The sequence below is a fragment of the Cyprinus carpio genome, chromosome A3 (genome assembly GCF_018340385.1).
Source record: "Cyprinus carpio isolate SPL01 chromosome A3, ASM1834038v1, whole genome shotgun sequence".
Lineage (NCBI taxonomy): Eukaryota > Metazoa > Chordata > Actinopteri > Cypriniformes > Cyprinidae > Cyprinus > Cyprinus carpio.
The window spans coordinates 36,683,035-36,708,440 of NC_056574.1; the positions used below are offsets into that span (position 1 = coordinate 36,683,035).

The following is a 25,406-nucleotide window of genomic DNA, read 5'->3' on the forward strand; positions in this document are numbered from 1 at the left end:
TAGAAAATTGGTTCCCAGGAATTTTGAGAACTGGAGCTTGTAGCCTAGAATTTTTCTTTCTAAATTGATGTGAAAATCATCTTGTTTACTCACTTACAGAAAACAATATATTGATTTAAATTTTCTAAGAACAGTTTTTGTTGGTAAAAGTCATATGCGAGTAGGCGTCAACTATCATGAATTCACACCTGAGAAGACAAAGGCCTGCATAATGAGCTGCATAATGAGCCATTCAGTCAGCTGTGTCACTGAGAGGGATGAGATACAAGAAAGAATGTGAGGACAAAATAAATCTATATAATTTTATGTTTGTAGTTTATTTAGAATATATTTAATTATCCCACAACATAATTTAATATTCACTTGTGAGTGCAGTTAAACAGTTTATTAGGAAAAATCAAAGCTGACTTTCAAACTGAATTTTTTTTCAAACTGTTTTCTTACAGCACCTGGTATTCCCAGGCGGTCTCCCATCCAAGTACTAACCAGGCCCGACCCTTCTTAGCTTCAGAGATCAGACGAGATCGGGTGCGCTGAGGGTGGTATGGCCGTAAGTGAGGGCTGCTGCAAAGTGTGGGCTATTTAAAGATCAGCCACCCTAATGGGCAATGTATTAGATCAGTTTTGAAGAAAAAACTAAAGCTTACAGCACTTGGTATTCCCAGTCGGTCTCCCATCCAAGTACTAACCAGGCCTGACCCTGCATAGGTTTTTTTTTTTTTTTTTTTTTTTTGCTTTTTTTTTTTTTAAATTTACAGTAATTTAATTTGTTTCATACAGTTAAAATCCATGACATTATTATTCATATTTCCCCCATAGCCAGTTTACATCTTTTTCTTTCAATTCCAACATTGGATTCCCTCTTACAATCGTTTCTATAAAATCCTCCTCTTTGTTTTCCATTAAAAAATAATTCCATAACAGTCTCACAGAGTATTCCATCCTGTTTTTAAAGATTATCCACACATCAACATTTTTCCCATCATATTTCGCCATGTTTCTTCTCAACCATATTACATACTTTGCTATTGTTACACATAAATTAAAGGTATACATATTACAGTCATTATGACCAAATAAAAACATTGTTTCCCACTTCTTTTGGTCCTCTTCATACTTCCCCTCCAAAATTGCTTTTGCAATATCCTTCATTTTTCTCATAAAATCATCTAACCTTTCACAATAAAAAAACCAGATGTAACAGTCCTTCATTTTCTTTCATACACACTTTACACTTTGCATCATTTTGAATTCCTATTTTATGTAATCTCATCTCTGTTAACATACAATTGAGTCTCAATAAATAATTAAAATTCTCTAAAATTGGTTCCATATATTTCAATCTCACATTTCCCCAAATTTTATTTTCATTCAAGTCCTCATATCTTTCTTTCCAGTAGTTCAAAGCTACTGGTTTTGTAAAAGCGATAGACTTAAAAACACTATACACATTCCTTACTTCACATAAATTAAAATGAACTTTTTCCCCATTTGACCTTTTAAAAAATACATCTGGAAATTCATTCTCGTCCCCACTCTCATAGTTTTCAATTCTTTCAATCCAGTCCTTTGGTATTGCTTTCTTTAAATCCTCATATTGTCCTTCTAACTTCCTTCTCCACGCCCTTTTGCCCCCCTCTCTCAATGCATCCACAACTGCCTGTAAAGGTAAATAGCCCTCTATCACCTCATACAATAAATCTTTTATTTGTCTCAAACCACAATCCCACCATTCTTTATAATACATGACCTTACCGTCCCTTATAATATTCGGATTTAAAAACAATGGTTGTTCTAAAAGCTGGGCCCTTCCTTTAGGTAAAATCAGTAGATTTTTTAAAAATCCCCCCCATGATTCCAAAACCTCCACATAAAAACATGGCAGACCTGATAACATCCAGCTTTTCATTTTCATCCATAAAACATTACATCCCATATTCCATTTTTCCAGGTAATATTCCATGACACTTTTCCAAAATTACATCACTGTTTCTCTCTAGAAACTTCTGAACTGTTTTAATTCTCAGTGTTCTCATTCTTAAAAATGGATCTAAAAGTCCCAGTTCCCCCTCCTTTATGTTTCCAAGTAAATGTATTATACGCAATCTTAGCCTTCCATTTCCCCATAAAAAACTTTAAAAAACCAATTCTTTCATTCTTTTGTAGTACCACATGAGACAATGGGGTTACTCCCAACACATACCAGACTTTTGACAGCATCAATGAATTTATAATTAAAACTTTCCCCCTTAGCGTTAAATCTCTCGCTTGCCAAAATCTCAGCCTTTTTCCAATTCCATTTAAAACACCTTCCCAATTCAAAATGTTTGCTTTATTAGAATCCATACCCACCCACACCCCCAAAATCTTGATGTGCTGCATTTCCTCCTTGAATTGTATGTGCTGCTGTATTTCCTCTACTCTCCCAATCCTCATGCACACACTTTTCCCCACATTTACTTTAGCTCCCGACCCTTTACAATATCTTTCTAAAATCTCTATTGCCCTATCTATACCTTGGGTGTCTTCTACCAACCAGGTTGTATCATCTGCATACTGATACACTGCTTCTCTTTGGAAATGGTTCTTTATTTGTATTCCTTTGATTTCTCTGTCTCCCTTAATAGCCAAACCGAGTAGCTCGGCTACCAGCGAGTAAAGTAAGGCAGACAGTGGGCATCCTTGCCTGATTGACCTTGTTGGTTGAAAACAATCCATTAAAAAACCATTGCATTTTATGCATGTTAACACATCTGAGTAAAAATCCAAATCCATTTTCTAAAATTTTCTCCAAAACCAAAAGCCTTAAGAACATCAAATAAAAACTCATGCTCTACCCTGTCAAATGCCTTTTCTAAATCCAGACTTATTTAAAATCCCCCCTTTCCCTTCTCCTTCATATAACAAATTGTGTCCCTTATACTTTTAACCACATCGCTATATCCCTTCCTTGCACCCCGTATGCCTGTGTCGTTTTTATTATTTTTGGTAAAACCTTCTTTAATCTGTTTGCTAAGACTTTTGCTAATATTTTAAAATCTGTATTCAACATTGATATAGGTCTGAAATTTTTAAGATCTTTCGGACTACCGCTTTTTTTGTAAATCATTTTTATCATGCCTATTTTCATTTTTTCACTCAAGACCTCCTTCTTGAAAATTTCTTCAAAAACTTCTTTTAAATTGGCACTAACATTTCTCTAAAAGTTTTATAAAATTCATTAATCAAAACCCATCCACACCAGGGCTCTTTCCAGGTTTTAACTGTTGAATTGCAATATCTATTTCTTCTTCCTTAATTTTTTCATCACAAAAAAATCCTGTCCTCCCCTGTTAACTTAGATTTAATTTGTTTAATCAAAAACTCCTCATCATTTTTCCCTATACCTTGTCCCTTAAACATGTCCATGTAATATTGCTTTACTGTTTTCAAAATTTCTTTTAGTTCCTGTTAGTTCTATTTCCCCCTTTTTATTTAAGACTTCCTTCAAGTAGATCAGCCCTCTGCCTAGTTTTTTTCTAAATTAAAGAAAAATTTTGTGCATCTTTCTCCCTCTACTGCATATTTTGCTTTACTTCTTATAATTGCACCCTTACATTTTTCCCTCTTCTAATATCTTTAATTTAATCTTGTAGCATTACTATTTTTTCAATTTCCTCTTTTCCATTGCTTTCCGCCCCTTTTCTTTACTCATTGTTCAGCAGTTTTGTTAATTCGGTTTCCTTCTGTCTTTCTACTTTTCGGACATTCTTGCTGTATTCTATTGAAAATGTCTTTATTTCCCACTTAACACTATCCCACCATACTCTTTTCTCTTCCCTATACATTTTATTAATTTTGCTTTCTTCCACAATCCATTTAATACTGTCCTGATATGCATTACTCTGTAAAACCTTTGCATTTAAAACCCACACTCCCCCTCCCCTTTTCACACTTGAAGAATCTAATGTTAAAAATAAGAGAGAATGATCACTAAGTCCAACTCGTTTATAATAAACATTATTAATATTCCCTTGCATTTCCTCTGTACATAAAATATAATCAATCCGACTTTGTTTCAGTTCTTTTAAAACAAATTGTCTTCTTGAAAATTGTCTACTTGTTCTATTTCTTTCTCTCCACACATCAATCAATTTAAAATGTCCCCCATCAGTTTTTTCACAACTCCTCCCTTCCCTTATCAGTCTTAAAAACCATATTACTTGCTAAGTCTAATTCTGTAAAAACCGTATTAAAATACCCCGATTAACATTATATAATTGTGATGTTGTTTTAAAAAAATTCCCTTTTTCCTTATTCTTCATTTGGAGCATGTATGTTACATATGTACATCTCTATCTCCATTTTCTATTTCCACAGCTAAACACTTCCCTGCTCCATCATTAAACACCACACTTTCTTTTTCACACACCTCTCGTATCTATTAAATAGCGCAACCCCTTTCCCAGTTTTCTCTGTACCATTATTACAATGTATATTCCCGTCCCATAAATCTTCAAACCTTTTAACACAATAATTTTTCCAATTAGTTTCTTGTAATACAAATACATCCACCCCTCTACATAATTCCCTCATATTTTCACATTTCTCCACATCCATTAAACCATGTGCATTAAATGAAACAACTCTTAAAAAACATAAAAACAATATAAAATAAATTATAAAAAACATTTCATTTTTTTTCAGTCATCCTCCATATCTCTCAGTGCATCAAATCTGTTCTCATAACCCTCCTTATCTTTTAATATTCCCTGCCTAAAATTCTTTTCTTTGCCTGGTAATATTGGGTATTACCTTTAAAGTTCTCTTCTTGTATTCCTTCTCTTTCTTTTCTATGTTTCTCTTCTCCTTTTCTCTCCATTCTCCTCTCCTGATAACCTTCCCTCGTTGTTTTTTTGTTCCCCTGTTCCTCGCTCATGTCCATATTCTTTTGCCACAGTCCCTTGCGATGTTGTTATTTCTCCATCTAGTTCTTTCTTCTTTTCTCCTGTGTCCCCCCTGATGTTTCTTGTTCTCCATTGTCCTCTCTCAGTCCACTGGTTTCTCTTCTCCTTTCTCTCCTTCCCCCTCCTGATAACCTTCCGTCGTTTTTTTTGTTTTTTTTGGTTCCTCCTGTTCCTCGCTTATGTCCATGGTCCTTTGCACAGTCCCTTGTGATATTGTTATTTCTCCATCTAGTTCTTTTCCATTTCCTCCTGTGTCTGCTTGATGTTCTTCCTCTCCATTTTCCTCTCCCAGTCCCCCATCTTCCATCTCCTTGTTTAAAACATTGTCCATCTCAGTTTCCCTCTGCTTTTGCCCACTCACATTAACAACCATATCTGTTTCTCGTTCACTACTATTTTCTCCCTCCTCCATCCAACATTCCCACCTCACCAACACTTTTCTACATTCCGGGCACTTCACTGCATTGCAGCTTCTTGCAAAGTGACCCCCTGCTCTTTGCATTGGTAACACATAAACTCTGGGGGCAATCTTTAACGTACATGTCCTGGATCCATACACAATCTACAGGTTTTCACCTGCCGATTGTGTATAATCCGAAAGTACTGTGTGCCCCTCAGCCATCTCAAACTTGCTGCTGATATGGTAGAGATACAATTTCCTTTGGGAACTTGACCTTTACATATCTCGTTACCATCTGCTATTTCAGTACCCGGATATGTTCTTCCTCTTAATGTTGGATGAGGGAGTTACACTCCATGCCTCCAATTTATCTAGTATATCCTTGTCATCAATATATGCAGGCAAATGCATAAAAGAAACAACATACTCTCTTATTTGTAGCTTTCTAATCTCACAAAATTGTTCCTTGATCCTTAGTCCATCCTCTAGCTTATCACCACTCTTCCTCATTTGTTAGCGTGATCTCAAATTCTTTGCCTTGTCTTGGTCTTATTGCCAAAATCTTTTCTCCTCCGATTTTCTCATTCACTTCTTTGATAATATCCTGCACAGATCCATCTCTCACCTCTCCCAGATCCACAATTACGGTTGCTTACTTTGAATAAATTGGAATTTTCTTTGCCTCGTTGTATCCAAGCCTTTGTCCTGTAGTGTTTTCCTTGTCAAAGTCCTTGCGTCTTTCTCCCGCCATTTCCATGTTCATTTCCGTGTGATCCGTCCAATTTTGAAAAAAACAAACAAAACAAAACAAAAAAAAACCTCCAAAAATAAAACCCTCCCCCCCACCCCCCCGGCCCCCCCAGACAGCCTAGGCTGCTGGGAAGTGTTTGAACTTAAAAAATAAAAAACACGAAAAAACTTCACTTAACTTTAAACAAACAAAAAAATTAACAAAAAAATGGTAAGTCTACTCTCAGCCACTACACTGCAACCTCACTTCCTGCTAGCACTCAGCGCGATCAGGGTGGTATGGCCGTAAGCGAGGGCTGCTGCAAAATTTGGGCGTATTTAAAGACTCAAGCCCACCCTAATAGGGCAATGTATTAGATCCGTATTGACGAAAAAACTAAAGCTTACAGCACCTAGTATTCCCAGGCGGTCTCCCATCCAAGTACTGACCAGGCCCGACCCTGCTTAGCTTCCGAGATCAGACGAGATCGGGCACGCTCAGGGTGGTATGGGCCGTAAGCGAGGGCTGCTGCAAAGTGTGGGCTATTTAAAGATCAGCCACCCTAATCTGCAGTATATTAGATCAATTTTGACGAAACAAAAACTCCAGCCTACAGCACCTGGATTCCCAGGCGGTCTCCCATCCAAGTTCTAACCAGGCCTGACCTTTTTTTTTGTGTCTTTTTTTTATTCAATCATTTCACATTTGTACAATTACATGACTTCCAATAACATATCGCATCCTATCATATTCACTCCAATTCTATATTCATTATAGAGTCTCACCCTCCATTAGGGGACACCCCACCTAACAAGCCCAATTATACAGCCTATTTATCATATGTTCTTTCAAGCATTGCAGAACTCTCGCATTGTTCCCAGTTATTTATGATATAAAACCCCTCAGTTTGCCCTTCATACTTAAATATTCATATAGGATCTGTATATTCCGTTCGCAATTTCCTTTAAAGAGTCCCAATATCAATATTACCCTGTTTTCCCTTTCATTGACATTACGTCTACCCCATATTGCCCTAAACCTCGCCACCATTTAAAAATAAAATTGACAAAATATATTTATTTGGGCCTCTTCCTTTTAAACCCAGTAAATAAAACTAATAGTCCCATTCAAGTTGTTGTTCAAGCTTTTTGCAAGCTCCAAAGATTACACTGTCTACAAAACAAATTTAATCTTCCCCTAATAAGGGGGATGTCAGTTCTGAAGAATGGCCTTGAGGGTGAACAGCAATAAAAACCAAATGTAGCACCCCTTCATCTTGACCTTTCCACAGACATCACATCTGGCATTCTGTTCCATCCTCATTTTACATAACCTCATTTTGTGACAAATTACATTATGTCTTAGGAGAAAGTTAAGATTTCAATCATGTGGATCCATGTACCTTATTCGGGAGAAATCCCCCCACATGTCATGGCGAGCTATACAGTCCCTGGGAATAGCCTATTCCAAAACATGCATTAGCTATTGGCCCTTGAACAAAAAACCCTCCTTCTAAAGAAATTATAAAACACTTTTAAAGAACATGATTGAATTAAAATTTTACTCTCACTTTCTCTAAAACACACTTCAACCTTTCCCAGTATTCATCACCTTTTATTATTCACTTCGATCCATTCCTTTGGATTTGCTTTTTATTGTGATCAAATTGTTGTTTCCACCGTTACGTCTCTCTACCTCTTCCCCAATCCCCTCAATTTCATCTTATTGATGCCTTGCAATGGGTAATAAAGCCATAGTATAAACCTCATACAGAAGAATATCTCTTACTTTAATTATCCCAGCTTTGCAATCCTTTTTTTAAAATATAATTCCTTATCTTCATATAAAAATATTGGAATTTAAAAAACAATGGCTGAGTTCAACTGACTCATTCTTTCCTTCTGGGCTTATACACAAGGTTGGTAAAACTTTCTTTCCATTGCCTCTAGTACTTCTCTATAGAATTCCGATACACCCTTTAACATATGTTCTTTCAATTTCATCCATATTATTCCCTCTCCCATATTAAGACTCCACTCTTGTTTTAAAATCTCTCATTTAAAAAGTTCTTCTTATCTTAACCCTAAACTCTTCATTTGTATGCCCGGATCAAACAAACCAAAAAAAAAAACCCCCTCTTCAACAGGCCACTATCATCGTGTCATATGCAATCTTTGCTGGTTTCCCTCCCATATAAAAATTTTTAAAAGATAGACTTTGTCAACCTCTTTAAACCCAAATTGGTAATGAAGTGACCTCTAACCAGTGTTGTGGTCGAGTCATCCAATTATTTGTTCGAGTCCGAGTCGAGTCTCGAGTCCAGTGTTCGATTTTTTGTCCGAGTCCAAGTCCGAGAGTCACCAAAGAAGAGTCCGAGTTGAGTCCAAGTCGAGTCCCCATTACTCAGGGTTCGAGTCCGAGTCGAGTCCGAGTCGAGTCTCAAGTCACAATATTCGAGTCTGAGTCGAGTCGCGAGCCCCAGTGCTCGTCACCCACTCTGGGACCTTCAAAGAACTGAGTAAAATGTATTGAGTTGGTAGGCATTGAAAGTCCATGATATGAAGAAAACATCCTGAAAATGTTTTCCTTAAAAAACATAATTATTTTCCATGAAGAAAAAAAAGCCATGGATATCTATGGATGGCACTGGGAGGAGTAAAATGATTTTCATTTTTGTCGTGAACTAATCCTTTAACACTGTATTCAGAAACACACTCAGCGAAAAAAAAGAAACGTGCATTTTTACAGGACAATGTATTTTAAAGATACTTAAAACGTAAAAATCAATACGAATGCCGAGAGAGACGAGTTTCTTAGAGAGGAGAGTGTGTGTGTGTTGTGTGTGTGTGTAGTGAGAGAGAGAGAGAGAGAGAGAGAGAGAGAGAGAGAGAGAGGTTCGTGTGTGAGGTGACGAGTGATTTCGCGTGGAGTGTGCGTTTGTATGTGTTCAAGTGAATGTATGTGTGTGTGTGTGTGTGTGTGTGTGTGTGTGTCTGTGACGGCACGCGCGACTTGTCAGAAAGCACCGGTAACGTTAGTTGACAGTTTCTTGTTCACGACACCCACAGGACTTAGGAGTCAAAATTGCTTCATCCATCTGACACAGTGACTATCGCAACAGGCAAAAAAAAATCATATAATCTGATCTGACATGCACGAGCGTAGAGTCGTCATTGAGTGTGTTGTCAAGCAAAGAGAGCGAGTGTCTGTGAGGGGAAAAAATTGATCCCGGCGAAAATTTGATCCCGGCCGGTCTGTGGGCACGAAAAACAGGGAAAGTGTAACACATCTATAATAATTTTTTTTTTGATAACTATATTTAGTCAAAAAACAACATGATGAATGCTCAAGTCCGATTTTATATATCCGTCGAGTCCTAGTCCAAGTTACGAGTCATCAGTTCCGCGAGTCCAAGTCGAGTCACGAGTTCCAGAGAATGGCGAGTCTTGAGTCGGGGACTCGAGTTCCAAAGATAGTGACTTGAGTCGGACTCGAGGTCCGAGTCCAGGACTCGAGTTACTCCATCACTGCCTCTAAAGCATACAAAATTTTTTGAAAGCATCAGCGCATTCACAAACCAAAAAGGTGCCTTCAAGTTTCACCACTCGTTGTTTCCAAAAAAGTCAACTTTCTCTCCATTCCTCCTACAATATCACCCCATATTATGTCTCTCGTTTCGATTTTTTTCATCCTTTCCAATTTCTAATTCCCAAAAATTTTTCATCTTTTCCACCTCCTCTTTAAAATTAAAAATAAACCAGATAATTGTTCCGCCTTTCCCTATTCTCATACTACAGTTTTTTCTATATTAATTTTGCTCCCAGACCCATACAATATTTTGTATTTTTCCCCATAGCCTCATTAATACTCCCAAAATATCCTTTACAATCAAAAGTTGTATCATCTGCATATTGATAAATTTTTTGTTCTTTTCCTCTCCCCCCCCCAAAACCAAATTCCTTTAATCTTTTCCTCTTCTGCAACTATTAAGCCTAAAGGTTCAGCAAAACAATACGGTATAATAATGCAGATAAGGGACATCCCTGCCTTATTGACCTTTGTAGCGTGAACCAGACACATTAAAGATTCGTTCGGGAGAGTCTGGTTGAAACATGAGCCGAATTCCACGGAAAGGCATGGATGTTGGTAAAATCAACTCCTAGCACCACAGTCTGATAACCAACGCAACTCTTAATCACAGAACAGCTTTCAACATTAACACCATTAGAACAATTATTCACAAATTTCAATTCAGGGAAGAGATTGTCAAATTTGGGGACAAGTAAGTCAAAGAGATGCACAGCGTTACCATCACATGTAAACCCATGATAGTAATCATGATGCACAAGCGGCTTTGGATTGATCTTCCCCCACCCATCGAAGGAAACCAGACAATGAAATTCCTAAGGAGACCTGTTAACCTCTCTGGTCTTCACAGGGACATATCCTTACTCCACAGAATGGCACAGAGAATGCCTTCCAATGCATATATGCACCAAAATGAACTCAAATAAGACTTCTAAATGGATATCAGTCCATTGCTTAACTCCATATCATTTATGTAACCCACACATTTGACTTTAATGTTTCTAATCACTTATTGTGTATGTCTTTTTAAATAACTCTTGAATAGCTTAAGGGATCATATCATGTTTAGTATGTGTGTGTGTTTGAATCTTCTTGCTTGAAAACGTTTCTGACCATCAGTTATTTGTCCAAATGTATCATATTCTTGTTTCTAGGAATCATGTCCAAATTATACCCTGCAAGAGCGGGAAAATTCGGACCCGTGCTTGATAAGATAACGTATGATTTATGAATGGGGGGGACAAACAATGCAACCGGGCACCGAGAAAAGACAATATCTAGATTGGTCAAGACAACATTGAGGTGTGGCCAAAACGCCAGTTTAAATACTCAGGACACCATCAAATTTTGCTTTTAGTTTTAGCTTGCGTTTAGCTTTTGCTATCAGTTTCATGCCGGCCTTTAGCCTGCTTTTTGCTTTTGCTTTTAGCATTCTTCGAGCGCCGTTCCAGCGTGCTTCGGCCTGCACGCTGCTGCTAGGGGAATAGCCACGATGAGAAGAAACACCACCTAGTCTCGTCAAACTTTACTTCTGTCCTTTTACTTTAGATTATTTTCTTTTTTCCATTTGAGAGTTTGTGTTTCTGAGTTAAGTTTTGTAACGCCGTGTCTCCGAGTCTGACCTCGCGTGCCCGTCTGAAACTTTAACCAGCAGCCCACAAACTCTGCATCGTCAGCCAACGCCAACCACGGGCTTCCCAAGACGTCACTTCAACGACCATGAACTTCCAGCCAATCAGCAACTTCGGGAAACCCCCTTGTCCAGCAACAACAAAGGGAAACACCCCCGTTACACAGGGCAACGCAAGTAACCTCCAGACCACACTCTATCATCTGTACTGGTGTTATCTAATATAATTTTAACCTAATTGATGAACTCAATGCGAGGGTTAATTAAGTGACTGATGGTTGTTCATGTCTATGCAATTTCACGTATTGCTGTAAACTTGGGATTTCACATTTTTCATTCTCTTAAAAACTCATTCTTTCCTAAGTTTCTATTCTTCCTGCAACTTGTGTGAATGTGTGACTGCGTGTGCTTATGTGTTGGATTAGTTTATATGTCTTAGATTTTATTAATAAAGCCTTATTTATATGAAATGAGAAGTATCTTGTGTTTTGTGCGTACAAGTTAATGTCTTAAACTGCTGATCTTGTTACTGTGCTAATAATAGTGTTTTTTCACTATAACTCTTGGATATTAATATCCAGCGCAGATTTCATGTTAAACGGCTCGTTCAGTGAATCGTGGGCCGTTTCATTGATCAGCCGTGAAACAGTGATTCTGTTCAAATTCCCTTTAAAAAAATCTTAAAACAATGACTTGAGAGCAAATTGCCCTTGAGCTAAATTGACCTGTTTCCCTTATCACCTTGTTATGCCAAAAGCATCTGTCACAAAGCCATTACACACTTCACAAAGCTAATTGCATCTTTATACTAAAGCTCGAATCCATTTTATATACCTATTCCCGTCCCAAAACCAACATTGCTCTAAAAGGTCTAAATAAATAATCATGCTCCACCCTATCAAAGGCTTTTTCTAAATCTAAGCTCACCATGTAACCTTCCTTTTTATTCTCTACCCATATACCTTTTTTTATCCCTTATATTACTGACTGTATCTGTAATTTCCCTCCCTATGATGGATTGCATGCCTGATTCGTTGTTTTTATTCCTGGCAATACCGTTCTTTACTCGATTTGCCAAAACCCTTTAGCTAAGATTTTAAAATCTGTATTTAAACATGATCGATATCGGCCTATAGTTCTTCAGATCTGCTGAATCCCCCCCGCTTTTCTTAAAAATTAATTTCATCTCACCATTCCTATTATCATCAATTGACTTGCTTCCCCTTTATCATATATTGTTTAATATATTTCTTTTAAAAAACAGGTGTTAATATGTTCTTAAAAGCCTTATAAAAACTTCGCTAGTCAATCCATCAGCCCCAGGACTTTTCCCATTATTCAACTGTGATATGGCTACCTAGTGGTGGGTCGATACTTCTTCATCTGAAATAGAAATCTGGTCATATCACCCCCCCCACTTTACTTTACAATCCTGACCCCTATCCTAGTTTACTGCCTTAGTTTTTTTGTTACTTACTTAATTAAAAAACTCCTTTTCTTCTTCTTGCCGTCCCCTCCCTTTTAAAAAGACGTTCAAAAAACTCCTTTACACTCACCAATATCTCTCTAATTCCCTTCACGATCTGCTTCCATCTTGTTTTAAAACCTCTCCTTTATATCAGCCCTCTGTCTATTTTCCTTTAGACTCAAGAAGAATTTTGTGCACCTTTCCCCTTCTATTAACATGTTTAGCCCTACTTCTAATCATAGCCCCTCTACATTTTCCTTCTTCAATCTCCTTTAATCATAGTCTCATACACTAAAATCGTTCTATATCCCCTTTCTCTTTTTGTAGGTAGTTCTTCTTTCAAAAAAAACCTTTCTAACACTTTGGAGCTTTCTTTCGCTCCCGCTAGTCATTTGTATCAAACCACTATACCTTATTGAATATTTTTTTATTTCATACTTTACATTATCCCACCATACTCTTTTATCTTCGTTGATACATTTCATTCTCTCTCTCTTTCATTATTATTTTTCTACTATCTCATTTTCTACCCTTCATCTTATCAAAAGGGTCATTATTTAAACACCATATTCCCTTTCCTCTCTCTCCCCCTGTTTCATTCATATGTACTATTAAACATCCATGATTCAACTTAAAGAAGTCATCTTATAATGTATATTATCCATCTCCTCTCTCATATTTCTTGTAATTAACCATAAAATCTATTCTACTTTGGGGGCTTCATTTTATCCTTCACCCAATTGTTCGTCTTGAAAAATCTTCTCGTATATCCCTCATTCCTCTCTCTCCATATATCTACTAGATCATATTTATCCATTAATTTAAGCAATTCTTCCCTCCCGCTCATCTCTTTTATAGACAATATCATTTGCTCTATATTCTAATCTACTAAAAATACTGTATTAAAATCTACCAGTACAATAATATTTTCCCATTTTTCCAATCGTGACTCATTTAAATCGCCTTAAAAAATATTTTTTTTCAGCCTCTTCATTTGGGGCATGCAACGTTACACACAAAAACATTTTCCCCCTCTATAACCATTTTCACAATAAGACATTTTCCCTCCATTATCCCCGATATATGATTTCAACATCATCACTCAATGTGTCTTTTACATAAAACCGCAACCCAACCACCTTTCCCCATTCCCCCCCACCATTGTTACAAATAAACTCCTCCTCTCCAACTTCTTTTAAAATAGCTTCCATCACCTGTCATCGTTTGCGTGAGACGCGCAAAATGTTTCGCCTTGCAATAATCATTAATCACTCAGCGATTTTTTGCATAGTGGTACCACTTTCGCCAACATTTGCTCTTCATAGCCGCCTCAAATTTATCACCAGCGTCTCATTAATCACCCCTCACGGTCAATTGATTGAAATATGAAATACATAGAGACCATTAACATCAACACATTCATATTTCATACTTTTCTCTCAACACACCTTCTCCCATTAAAACTCGCCATCATCTTTTGTGCTTGAGTTTCACTTCTCTCTTAGCTTCTCCTGTCCTTTTTCCCCTACTTTCTGTATCCTAGAGCTATATGATTTACACACCACGCATCATCCACTATGTCCATACTCTTTGTTCATTTCCCCTCTCCTCAGCTCCTCCAAATTCCACTTCTAATGCATTGCCTATATTGCTCCTTCTCCTTTTTGTTTCGCCTGTCTTTCTTTATTTATATCATCCCCACCGGACCCTACACCCCCTCTAGCATATGTTTCCAAAAAAACACACCATCCACCATCAACCCCAAAAAGAAAAAAAAAGAATCCCCCCCTCTGAAAAAACCTCCTCTCCAAACTGCTTATCCCCACCCTTTTCCTGGACAAAAGCCGTGGACTTTTACTGTCATTCCAGAGGACCCATCTCCCTCTCTCCCTCATTTAGGGACTATGTCCATACTCTCAATGATTCTCCTCTGGTTCAACCATTATCAGTTTCATCATTTATCTCTTCTTCAGTTCAGCTTTCACATAGTCCACACCTCATGAATACTTTCCCACAATCCAGACATGTATCAGCTTTTACAGTCTTTCGCAAAAATGCCCTTGCTCAAAAGCATAGCATCAAAACAATTGAAATCAGGGAAAAGTCCCTGAAAATGTGTCCTGGCTGCCCTAAAACACGTGCGACATAGTTTTTTTTCCTGTCCTACTGTATGACCCCTAAAGTACATGAACGCCCATCTGCCGTTTTCAAATTTTGCCACTATAGGGTAGTGTCGTGCTGTGGACCTCTTTTTGGACAATTTAACCTTCATTCACATAACCTTGTTCCATCACAATGTTCGTTTTAACGAAGCAGGATAAACCGGCTACTCTTCTCGTCTTTATTTTGTCAAGAAAGGTGGATTAACTCCCCAAAACTTCAGTAGATGGGTCTCAATCACTGTTCATCCTCCAAATATGTACCTGGCAGGTGAAGAAAAGACACAATATGTTCCTTTATCCCTCAGCCTCCTTATTTCGAAGAATTGACCGTTTATTTCCAATTCCATCCAGTAAAACACATCACAAAGCTCTGCACACTTCCCACAGTCATCATATTTCCTCCTCCCCATAACTTTTTGGTCTCACTGGCCAGCAATTTACCAAATCCAAATCTTCTCTGAAACTACTTTAATATATCCATAGCTTTCAACCTCCTTATTTCCCTTTAAGTCCAACACCTGGACACTGTTGCTTCTTTAAAATAATTCACTCTTTGCTTGATTCTCCTCTGTGCTCCATGGTCCATATTTCCTCCATTTGTCTCTCTTGATCCTCTATCTGCTCCATGTTGTTCCAACCGCTCTTCGCGTCCTCTCAGCCATTGCCGAGATCTTTAACCATGTTGGTCCATCCATTTTTTTGTAAACAAAAACAAGGGCTTGTCCTCCAAGGCAGATAAACTGCTTGGAGGCTTAAAGCGTGGGCTTTTTTCCAAACAAACCCAAATCTCCTCCCCCAGAATAAACAGAAAAAAACTAAAATAAGAAATAAAGCTTTAGAAGAGCCTTTCTCTTCCACCTGCAGTTCAAAAACGACCTTCACAATCAGCTCTCTATTGCGGCTCAGGAATGGAAATGGCCGTAGTCGAGGGCTGCTGAAAAAATGTGGTGCTATGTTAAAGATCAGCCACCCTAGTCTTCAGGTTATATAGATCAAGTTCAACGAGAGAAGATAAAAGTTTTAAAGCCTACAGAAACATGCGGATTCCAGACAAGTTTTTTCTCCATCCAAGTAGCTTTCCGTGAGAACACGAGACGGCATTAGCTTTCAAGATAAGCGCGTTGGGACTATCTTTCAGGGGGTAAAGCGGGCATCAGACAACAACCTCCAATGCGCAACAGGTGTAGTTTATCATTAGATCATAATAGACACAAAGAATGCGTAAGACACGTAAAAAGCGATTTGGCTACGGCACAGTGTATGCCCCTACAGAGACCACGGGTATTCCCACTCAGTCTCTCAATCTCAGGAAGTACTAACCAGGCCCAACTCTGCCTTAGCTTCAAGAACAGACGAGCCACCCTAATCTGCTGGTATATTAGATCAATATTGACGAAAAAAAATAAAGCTTACCGCACCTGGTATTCCCAGGCGGTCTCCAATCCAAGTATACTAACCAGGGCCCGACCCTGCTTAGCTTCCGAGATCAGACGAGATCGGCCGCGCTCAGGGTGGTATGGCCGTAAGCAAGGGCTGCTGCAAAGTGTGGGCTATTTAAAGATCAGCCACCCTAATCTGCAGTTATATTAGATAAATTTTTGACGAAAAAACTAAAGGCTTACAGCACCTGGTATTCCCAGGCGGTCTCCCATCCAAGTACTAACCAGGCCCCACCCTGCTTAGCTTCCGAGATCAGACGAGATCGGGCCCGCTCAGGGTGGGTATGGCCGTAAGCGAGGGGCTGCTGCAAAGTGTGGGCTATTTAAAGATCAGCATCCCTCATGTCCACTTCTTCCATATAGACTTAGAAAAAACTAAATTAAAGCACCTTTTATCCTCCAGGCGGTACTCCTTCTCCATCTACATTCCTTGTTCTCCCTCCTTAGTTCCGAGATCATTCTCATCGGGCGGTTTCAGGGTGGTCTTCCTCGTCAGCCTGTTTATCTTCAAAGTGAGTGGGCCTTAGTTAAAGATTTAAAACAGTCACTAGATGCAGTAGCTCCCAAAACCTCCTGCTTACTTCCATATTTGTGTCCCAGGCGGTACCTCATTTTCCAAGTCTCACCAGGCTGCATCCATCATTAGCTTTGTCGCAGCCTTCGGCACCGCGGGACTTTGCAGTCTCGCGCATAATGCCCCTGCTCAAGACGTCTCTACATTTGAATTGAGGACAGTCCTTTTTCTCATGCTCCACACTACACAGATCCTGCATGTCTTCACTTGATTAGATCATGAATCACTCTGTAGTACTGCACTCCTTCTTCAGTCATGAACCTTGTATTATATGGTAAAGACGTCACTTCTTGTAGAAACTTTACCTTTATAAAACGCGTCCCGTCCGCCACTGTTGTCCCCGGATGATATCTCCTTCTTAGAGGCAAAAGTGGGAGTTACTCCCCAATTTATCAGTTTTAATGAATAATGTTCATCATCATCTATATAGCTGGGCAGGCTCAAGAAAGATACCATTCTTTCTGTTGCACACAGCTTCCTTATCTCACATTCTTGTCCATTAATCATTATTCCATTCAACAGCGAATCACAGTCCATCTCACTTTCCACGAGTCATTTCAAAATCATTGTTATTCTTTCTTCTTAGTCCAATCAGTTTTCCAATTCCAACTTTCTCTTCAAAGATGATTTAATTATCATTATTATTGTTGTGTTTTCTATGTCTTTTACAGTCATTGTTAAAAACTAAAGCTTCTTTTCCTGTATTCCCTCTGATACTTTGTTTGTTTGCCCAGTAACTTCATTACCATTTGTTGTCGTTGAGATAAATCATTTCTTTTTTCCTCCACCTTCTTTATTAGTTCCAGTACCTTCAGTTGTTTGTATATCTCTTTTCCTCTCTTGTCCAGTTGATTTTCCGTCTTGTTTTCTCCTTGAAACCACCTTTGCCCATGTTTCATTTCTACTTTCACCATTCCCTTCATTTATATTCCTTTCCATCTCGTCTGCAACATATCCTGATTCTCTGTTCCCCATCTCATGTTCTTTTGCCAGTCCGTGTCCTTTGTCCGTTAAATCCGTCATTTTGTTATATGAAACCCCAAACAGTATAAACTGTTTGGGGGTAAAAAAACCCCAAAACTAATACAAACTCAAAAAAAAAACTAAACAAAAAGAATAAAACTAAACTAAACTACAAAATGGAAGAGCCTCTCTCTTCCTACTACTACAGGACTCACTTCCTGTAGCTCTCTACTGCTCTCAGGGTGGTATGGCCGTAAGCGAGGGCTGCTGCAAAGTGTGGGCTATTCAAAGATCAGCCACCCTAATCTGCAGTATATTAGATCAATTTTGATAAAAAAAACTAAAGCTTACAGCACCTGGTATTCCCAGGCGGTCTCCCATCCAAGTACTAACCAGGCCCGACCCTGCTTAGCTTCCGAGATCAGACGAGATCGGGCGCGCTCAGGGTGGTATGGCCGTAAGCGAGGGCTGCTGCAAAGTGTGGGCTATTTAAAGATCAGCCACACTAATCTGCAGTATATAAGATCAATTTTGATGTAAAAAAACTAAAGCTTACAGCACCTGGTATTCCCAGGCGGTCTCCCATCCAAGTACTAACCAGGCCCGACCCTGCTTAGCTTCCGAGATCAGACGAGATCGGGCGCGCTCAGGGTGGTATGGCCGTAAGCGAGGACTGCTGCAAAGTGTGGGCTATTTAAAGATCAGCAACCCTAATGCTCAATGTATTAGATCCATATTGACGAAAAAAATAAAGCTTACAGCACCTGGTATTCCCAGGCTGTCTCCCATCCAAGTACTAACCAGGCCCGACCCTGCTTAGCTTCCGAAATCAGACGAGATCGGGCGCGCTTTTTTTTATTAAGAAATTTCAATCAATAAAATACAATAGATTAAGCACAATCAATAGAAAATACAGAACATCGTCCTTACACATCTCTACATTACACATCTTTCCTTTACATAGATAATTTAAAAAAACTCTTCCACTTTCTGGCAACTTCCACATTAAATCGTTTAAAACACAACAAACTTGTGGGGTAAAAACATCATAAAAAGAGTCTAACATATTTACACCTTTAAAGTACACATACAGTCTTTCAATATATGATTCTGTTTTCCTTTTAAACACAGTCCACACGTCTAACACAATTTTTTCTTTCTTAGCCACAATTCTTCTCTCCCATATCGCACATTTCATTAACATTATACACAGATTTATAAAGGTTTTGTTTTGACACTTCTTTTCCCATCCAAACATCACCACTCTGTTCCATTCCATTACATTTTCATCCCACTCCTCAGTCACATCTTTAATTAAACATTTACATTTCCTTAAAAATTCCTCCAGTTCTCTACAATATAAAAACATATGTAAAATCCCCTCTTCCTTTTCCTGGCACACTTTACACAGAGCGTTTTCTTCCATTCCTATTTTATTTAAAATAGCCTCAGTAAAAATCACTTTATGCCTTATAAAATACTCCAAACATCCCAATTTTGTTTCCACACACTTCCCCGTCATGTTTCTCCATATACACTCTTTTTTTAAATCTTTGAATTTCTGCACCCAGTATCCATTTGCAATCGGCTCTTTAAAAACACCATCTCTAAAAGAACAATAAATCATTTTCAGAGTACATTCCTTAAAATCATAAAGTTTTTCCCCTAATTTCACATAAATACATTTCTCTTTTGGCTCTCCTTCCATACTTTCTATTCTTTTAATCCACTCTTTGGGTATTGCACTTTTAATGATTTCATATTTATTTTTTATTTCTTGTTCACTGTAATCCTCTTTTGCCTCTTCCATTGCATCCACAATAAATTGTGTTGGTAAAAACCCTTCTTTAAATTCATATAACACATCTCTCACTCTTGTTATCCCCACTTCCATCCATTTCTTTAAAAACATTTCTTTGTCTTGTTTTAAAATGTTTTTGTTTAAGAACAGAGGTTGATTTAAAATGTTTTCTCTCCCATGTGCATCGTACTCAACTTTATCTAAAAATTTCCCCCAGGCACTAAAAATTTCCCTATAAAACTCTGGTAATCGTTCTGTCATCCAATTCTTTGTTTTCATCCATAAAATTCCATCCCCCATGTTAAAATCCCCACATTTGTTTAAAAAATATTTCATTGTCTTTTTCCACTCTGGTTTGCCCTCATCGTGTAGGTATTTCCTCACTACTTTCACTCTCAAGCTATTTTTCCTCTGTTCCACATCCATTAAACCTAAACCTCCCTTCTCTGTCGCCCCTAAAATTGTGTTAAAAGGCTATTCTTGCTGGTTTCCCCTCCCATAAAAAGTCAAGAAAACATTTCTTCAACCTCTTTTCTGTCCACAGTGGCATATCCGACACATATAAAACATTCCATAACTTAGATACCATTAAAACATTCAATACTAAAACCTGTTCTTAATTTCCAAAAATTTAACCTTCTCTCTATTCCTGTTACTAGTTCCTCCCACATTTCATCTCTTACTTTCCTCTCATTTTTCCCCATTAAAATTCCTAAAATCCTAATTTCTTCCACTTCCTTAAAATTAAAACAATCCCTTAAAACCATTGCTTTACCAAATCTCATATATACCGTCTTTTCTTCATTTAATTTACTCCCAGATCCTTTACAATATTCTTCTACAACCTTCATAACTTCTATGACGCTTTCCTTTCCTTTTACTATTATCGTTGTGTCATCAGCATATTGAAAAACCTTTCCCTCAGCCTTATTTTCCTCAATTTCAATTCCAATTATTCCTTCTTTTTGTTTTATAGCCAATCCTAACGGTTCCGATACAAGTGAATATAATAATGCTGAAAGCGGACAACCCTGTCTTATCGATCTCGTAATTTTAAAACATTCTGTTAAAAACCCATTACATTTTATTCTCGTTAAAGCACCCTTATATAAAATCTTAATCCATTTGATAAAATCTCCCCCAAAACCAAATTCCTTTAAAACATCAAATAAATACCCGTGGTCAACCCGATCAAACGCTTTTTCAAAATCTAGACTAATTACGTAACCATCTTCATTTTTTTCTTTCATGTACCATATTGTGTCTCTTATGCTCATTGTTATGTCCGCTATATCCCTTCCTTTTACTCCGTATGCTTGGTTTGTTTCGATAATACTTGGCATTACTTCCTTTAACCTGTTTGCTAAAACCTTCGCTAAAATCTTAAGATCTGTGTTAAGCATCGTGATCGGCCTATAGTTTTTTAAATCTAGCTTTTCTCCTTTCCTTTTATATATCAGTTTTGTTTATCCCCATCCCCATTCTTTCATTAACTTCTCCTTTTCAAAAATTTCACTAAAAAAAACTTCCTTTAAGATCTTTGTTAAAATCTCTTTAAAACATATATAAAATTCACTTCCCAAACCACCTATCCCTGGACTTTTCTTTCTATTCAGCTGCTGTATTGCTCTTTCAATCTCTTCTTCTCCGATTTTTTGATCGCATTCTTTTTTATCTTCCTTGCTGATTTTTACTTTTATCCGATTCAACAGTTCCCTTTTTTTGTTTTCTTCTACACCCCTTGCACTAAAAAGATCTTCATAAAAATTCTTTATTTCTTCTAAAATCTTTTCATTCCCTTCTACAACTCCCCCCCCTCCCCCCTCTTATCTCTTTTATTGTTTCAGCTTTCCCTCTCTTTTTTTCCAAATCAAAAAAAAACTTTGTGCATTTTTCTCCCTCCACAGTATATTTAGCTTTGCTTCTTAACCTTGCCCCCTCATATTCTTTTTCCTCTATTTCTTTCAGTTTTTCATCCATTTCCTTTATCTTTTGTATATCTTTATATTCTTTATTCAATTCCACTTCCAAACTTTCCTTTATTTCTTTTTCTTTGTATCTTTTGCATTTGCGTATTAGACTACAATACTTAATTGAGAATTTTTTTATTAAAAACTTAACGTTCTCCCACCATATTCTCTTATCTTCTTCATACATTTCATTTTTCTTTTCTTTTTCTATAATTTCTTTAACCTTTAAAACATAGTCTTCATTTTCTAACATTTTTGTATTTAAAACCCATATTCCTGGCCCTCTTTGCACTTTATTCCAGTCCATTTAAAAAAATAACAACTTATGATCGCTAAAACTTGTTTCTTCATACTTAATCTTTTCTATAAAATTCTCCACATTTCTCGTACATAAAATAAAGTCAATTCTTGTTTCGCACACAAACTGCCCCACTATTTGCCTTCTTGAAAATTCTTTTTTCTTTTCATTTCTTTCTCTCCACACATCTATCATATTATTTTCTGACATTAATGCTTTTAATTCTTTTCTCCCCTTGTCAGTTTTAAAAACCATTCCTTCTGCCATGTCTTGTTTACTAAAAACTGTGTTGAAATCCCCCATCATTATTACTTCCTTATACTTCTTTACAATACTTCTTAAAACATTAAAAAACTCTTTCTTTTCCTTCTCCTCCGTTGGTGCATGTACATTTACTAAAATCAATTCCCTTCCTTCATGTTTTGTCTCAACAACCATACATTTACCCATCTTATCTTTGTATAAAATTTTACTTGCTTTAAAAACATCATCCTTCATTAAAAAAGCCACACCTCTCCCAAACCTCCCATCTCCATTATTGTATAAAATCCCCCCCTTCCCAACTCTTTTTATAATCATTCATTGCATTTTCTCTCCAGTTTGTTTCTTGTAGCACAACAATGTCTTCTCCTTTACATTTTTCTTTTACATATTCAAATTTCTTTAAATTCAAAAGTCCTCTTGCATTAAAAGTCAACAACACTTAAAACCATTAAAAAGAAAAAAAAAATAAATATCTAAAACCCATCATTCTCAGTCTTCCTCCTTCATTCCCTTTAACACCTCAAACCTGTTTAAACATTTCACTTTTTTCCTTGCAGTTCCTATGTTTGGTTTTTACCTTTAGCGCTCTTCTTCGTATTTGCCCCCTCTCCACCTTTTCCTTCTCATCCTCCTCCATAACCTATTTCTCCTTCGTTGTCAGTTTCTTTGCCTTGTTCGTTCCCTTTTTGTCCATGACTTGAAGATATGTCCCATCTGTGTCGATTGTGTGTCCTCTTCCTCTTATTTGTTCATCATTATTTTCTTTTTCTTGTCCTCTTTCTCCTTCCTGTCTGTTGTTTGTTCCTTCCTCTGTTTCCTTTGGTTGTAATTCGTCCTCTTCTTGTCTTTCATCACAATGTCCTTCTTCATCGTTGTTTCCTTCATGCACCTGTCTGTCTACCTGTTCTTCCCTTCCACCTACCACTCCCCCCCATCCAGCATTCACATTTATTTAACATTTCTTGGCGCTCAGGGTGGTATGGCCGTAAGCGAGGGCTGCTGCAAAGTGTGGGATATTCAAAGATCAGCCACCCTAATCTGCAGTATATTAGATCAATTTTGACGAAAAAACTAAAGCTTACAGCACCTGGTATTCCCAGGCGGTCTCCCATCCAAGTACTAACCAGGCCCGACCCTGCTATTTACAATGCACAAACCAGAAGCAACAATATCTGCAGAGAAGGGTTGGCCATTCTCAAAACATAAAATATCAATTTTATTTCAATTTTCGTTTTTGTGTTTCAGAGGAAAAAACAGTGTTAAAGCATCTCTCCATTACAGACCGTTCTGAAAGAAGAATTTATGCAAACGCGTATAAAATGCTTTAAAAGCTTTAACAGAGATGTCTAGAGGGTATTTAATAGGTCTGCCCCCCACGTAAGATTTTTCTAGTTACTACACTCTCAGAAAAAAAGGTACAAAAGCTGTCACTGGGGTTGTACCTTTTTAAAAGGTACACTTTTGTACCTAAAGAGTCTATATTGGCACCTTAAAGATACGTATAAGTACCTAAAGTGTACATATTAGGACCTAAAAGGTACAAAAGTGTACCTTTTGAAAAGGTACCGCCCCAGTGACAGCTTTTGTACCTTTTTTTCTGAGAGTGTAGCTGTTCATTTGTCATTATTTAACTAATCGCAGGTTTATATTAAATTTACATCTATAATCCATAATGAGCCTTAATATATTCTGCGCTCAAGCACATGCATTAAGTTTGCCACAAAGCACAGGCAGAAGTAGCCCAATAATTGTAAAAAAGGAGACATTTTAATTATTTATTAATAAACAATTTTTTTTTTCTTTTCGGCTGCAAGATGAAATTCACAGTGCTGACTTTAATCCACATGGACTCGCCTTTAAAGAGAAATACAACCTTCACAGATTACATAATGCTTTCGTTCTGAATTGATTCGTTTAAAAGACATTTCAAGCTTTCTGCTGATATATTTCTCATGTATGTGAGACACCACAATTTTAAGTTAATTCATTATCAGGAAACAATTCAAGTGATCTAGAGGGCGCCTCCCTGTCCTGCATGCGCATAATTTTCGCACAAACACTTGAATATGAATAATAATCCACATTTTGCATATGCATTACAACGTAAATTATTTTTTACATGCAATTATCCAAAAATAAAACCAAACAAGAGTTGTAATGAAGATAAAACAAATAAGAATAAATGCTGCGCGTGCACTCAGCATCACTCGCGCCGCGCAAACCTTGCAAGCAGACAAATTTACACACCTGCATTTAAATGCGGCTGCAATTTTTATTTTTTTACTTAAATTATATGAAAGCAAGTAAAGAAGGCTCCCTTTAAAATCACTGAAGTTGTCAATTAATGAAGCTCTTATTTACATCGTGTGTATTTTATTTTGTTGATTATAATGAGAGAACTTGAGTTTAAAAATGAGAACGTTTTATTAATCCGTCCATTCTTTAGACTTTCAATGATTTAGCTAAATCGTGCAAGTTTAATTTATTCGTTTCTTGTTTTAATTAGGCCTAGATAATGGGAACGAAATTATACAGTGCCTCACGTTTTACTAAAATAAAGAAAATAATTTATAAAACACGCAACAATTTCTTAATCAGTGTACAGACAAATATATTTTCACAAGAAGTTGTCTGTCAAAATAAAGGACAGGTAACGAATAACAAAAATGCATGTTGTTTTTATTAAAGGAATTTTAAAATATAAATTAAAATATAGGCCTAATATATGAGAATATTGACATTTTGCATATTAATCCTTTTTTTTAAAAAAACTTGAACTTCAATACTATCAAACTGACTTTAAAATCTCAAGGAGTTTATAAGTAAAAAGGGTAAAATGTCACAGTGCATGTTAAATAGTTCTAATTATATTGTTAACAAGTTCATTTAGACAAACAATATAATTCGATTTTTTTTTTTTTTTTAAATGAACAATTCCTGTATAAAATGGGACATCAACCTTTATATTAAACATTTTTAAATCGTCCACAGCTGAGCAACGCGCGAGGCAGGTTGAGCGTGTGAATTGAATGTGCTGCACAAAGTCATTTTCAGATGCAATGAAAATAAAAAAATAAAAAACCCTGGATAGCCTAGATTAGACCCAGACTCTGTTCCTAAGTATATAATAATTATAGTTACTGTTAACCCACAGTAACAAATTTTAACCGATT

At 37.1% G+C, this 25,406-nt stretch overlaps 5 non-coding genes and 1 pseudogene across 5 annotated transcripts; all 6 read right to left on the reverse strand.

The window, feature by feature from the left end:
* Positions 1-437: 437 nt before the first annotated feature.
* On the reverse strand, positions 438-556 carry LOC122139198. The gene has a single exon (XR_006156074.1). It is a non-coding gene; the product is annotated as a 5S ribosomal RNA (ribosomal RNA).
* A 5,920-nt stretch (positions 557-6,476) lies between these two features.
* LOC122139202 lies at positions 6,477-6,596 on the reverse strand. Its single transcript, XR_006156079.1, has one exon. It is a non-coding gene; the product is annotated as a 5S ribosomal RNA (ribosomal RNA).
* A 9,734-nt stretch (positions 6,597-16,330) lies between these two features.
* On the reverse strand, positions 16,331-16,452 carry LOC122139112 (annotated as a pseudogene).
* Positions 16,453-16,539: 87 nt separating this feature from the next.
* Positions 16,540-16,659, reverse strand: LOC122139196. The gene has a single exon (XR_006156072.1). It is a non-coding gene; the product is annotated as a 5S ribosomal RNA (ribosomal RNA).
* Positions 16,660-18,244: 1,585 nt separating this feature from the next.
* On the reverse strand, positions 18,245-18,363 carry LOC122139125. Its single transcript, XR_006155999.1, has one exon. It is a non-coding gene; the product is annotated as a 5S ribosomal RNA (ribosomal RNA).
* An 86-nt stretch (positions 18,364-18,449) lies between these two features.
* LOC122139129 lies at positions 18,450-18,568 on the reverse strand. The gene has a single exon (XR_006156002.1). It is a non-coding gene; the product is annotated as a 5S ribosomal RNA (ribosomal RNA).
* Positions 18,569-25,406: the final 6,838 nt, after the last annotated feature.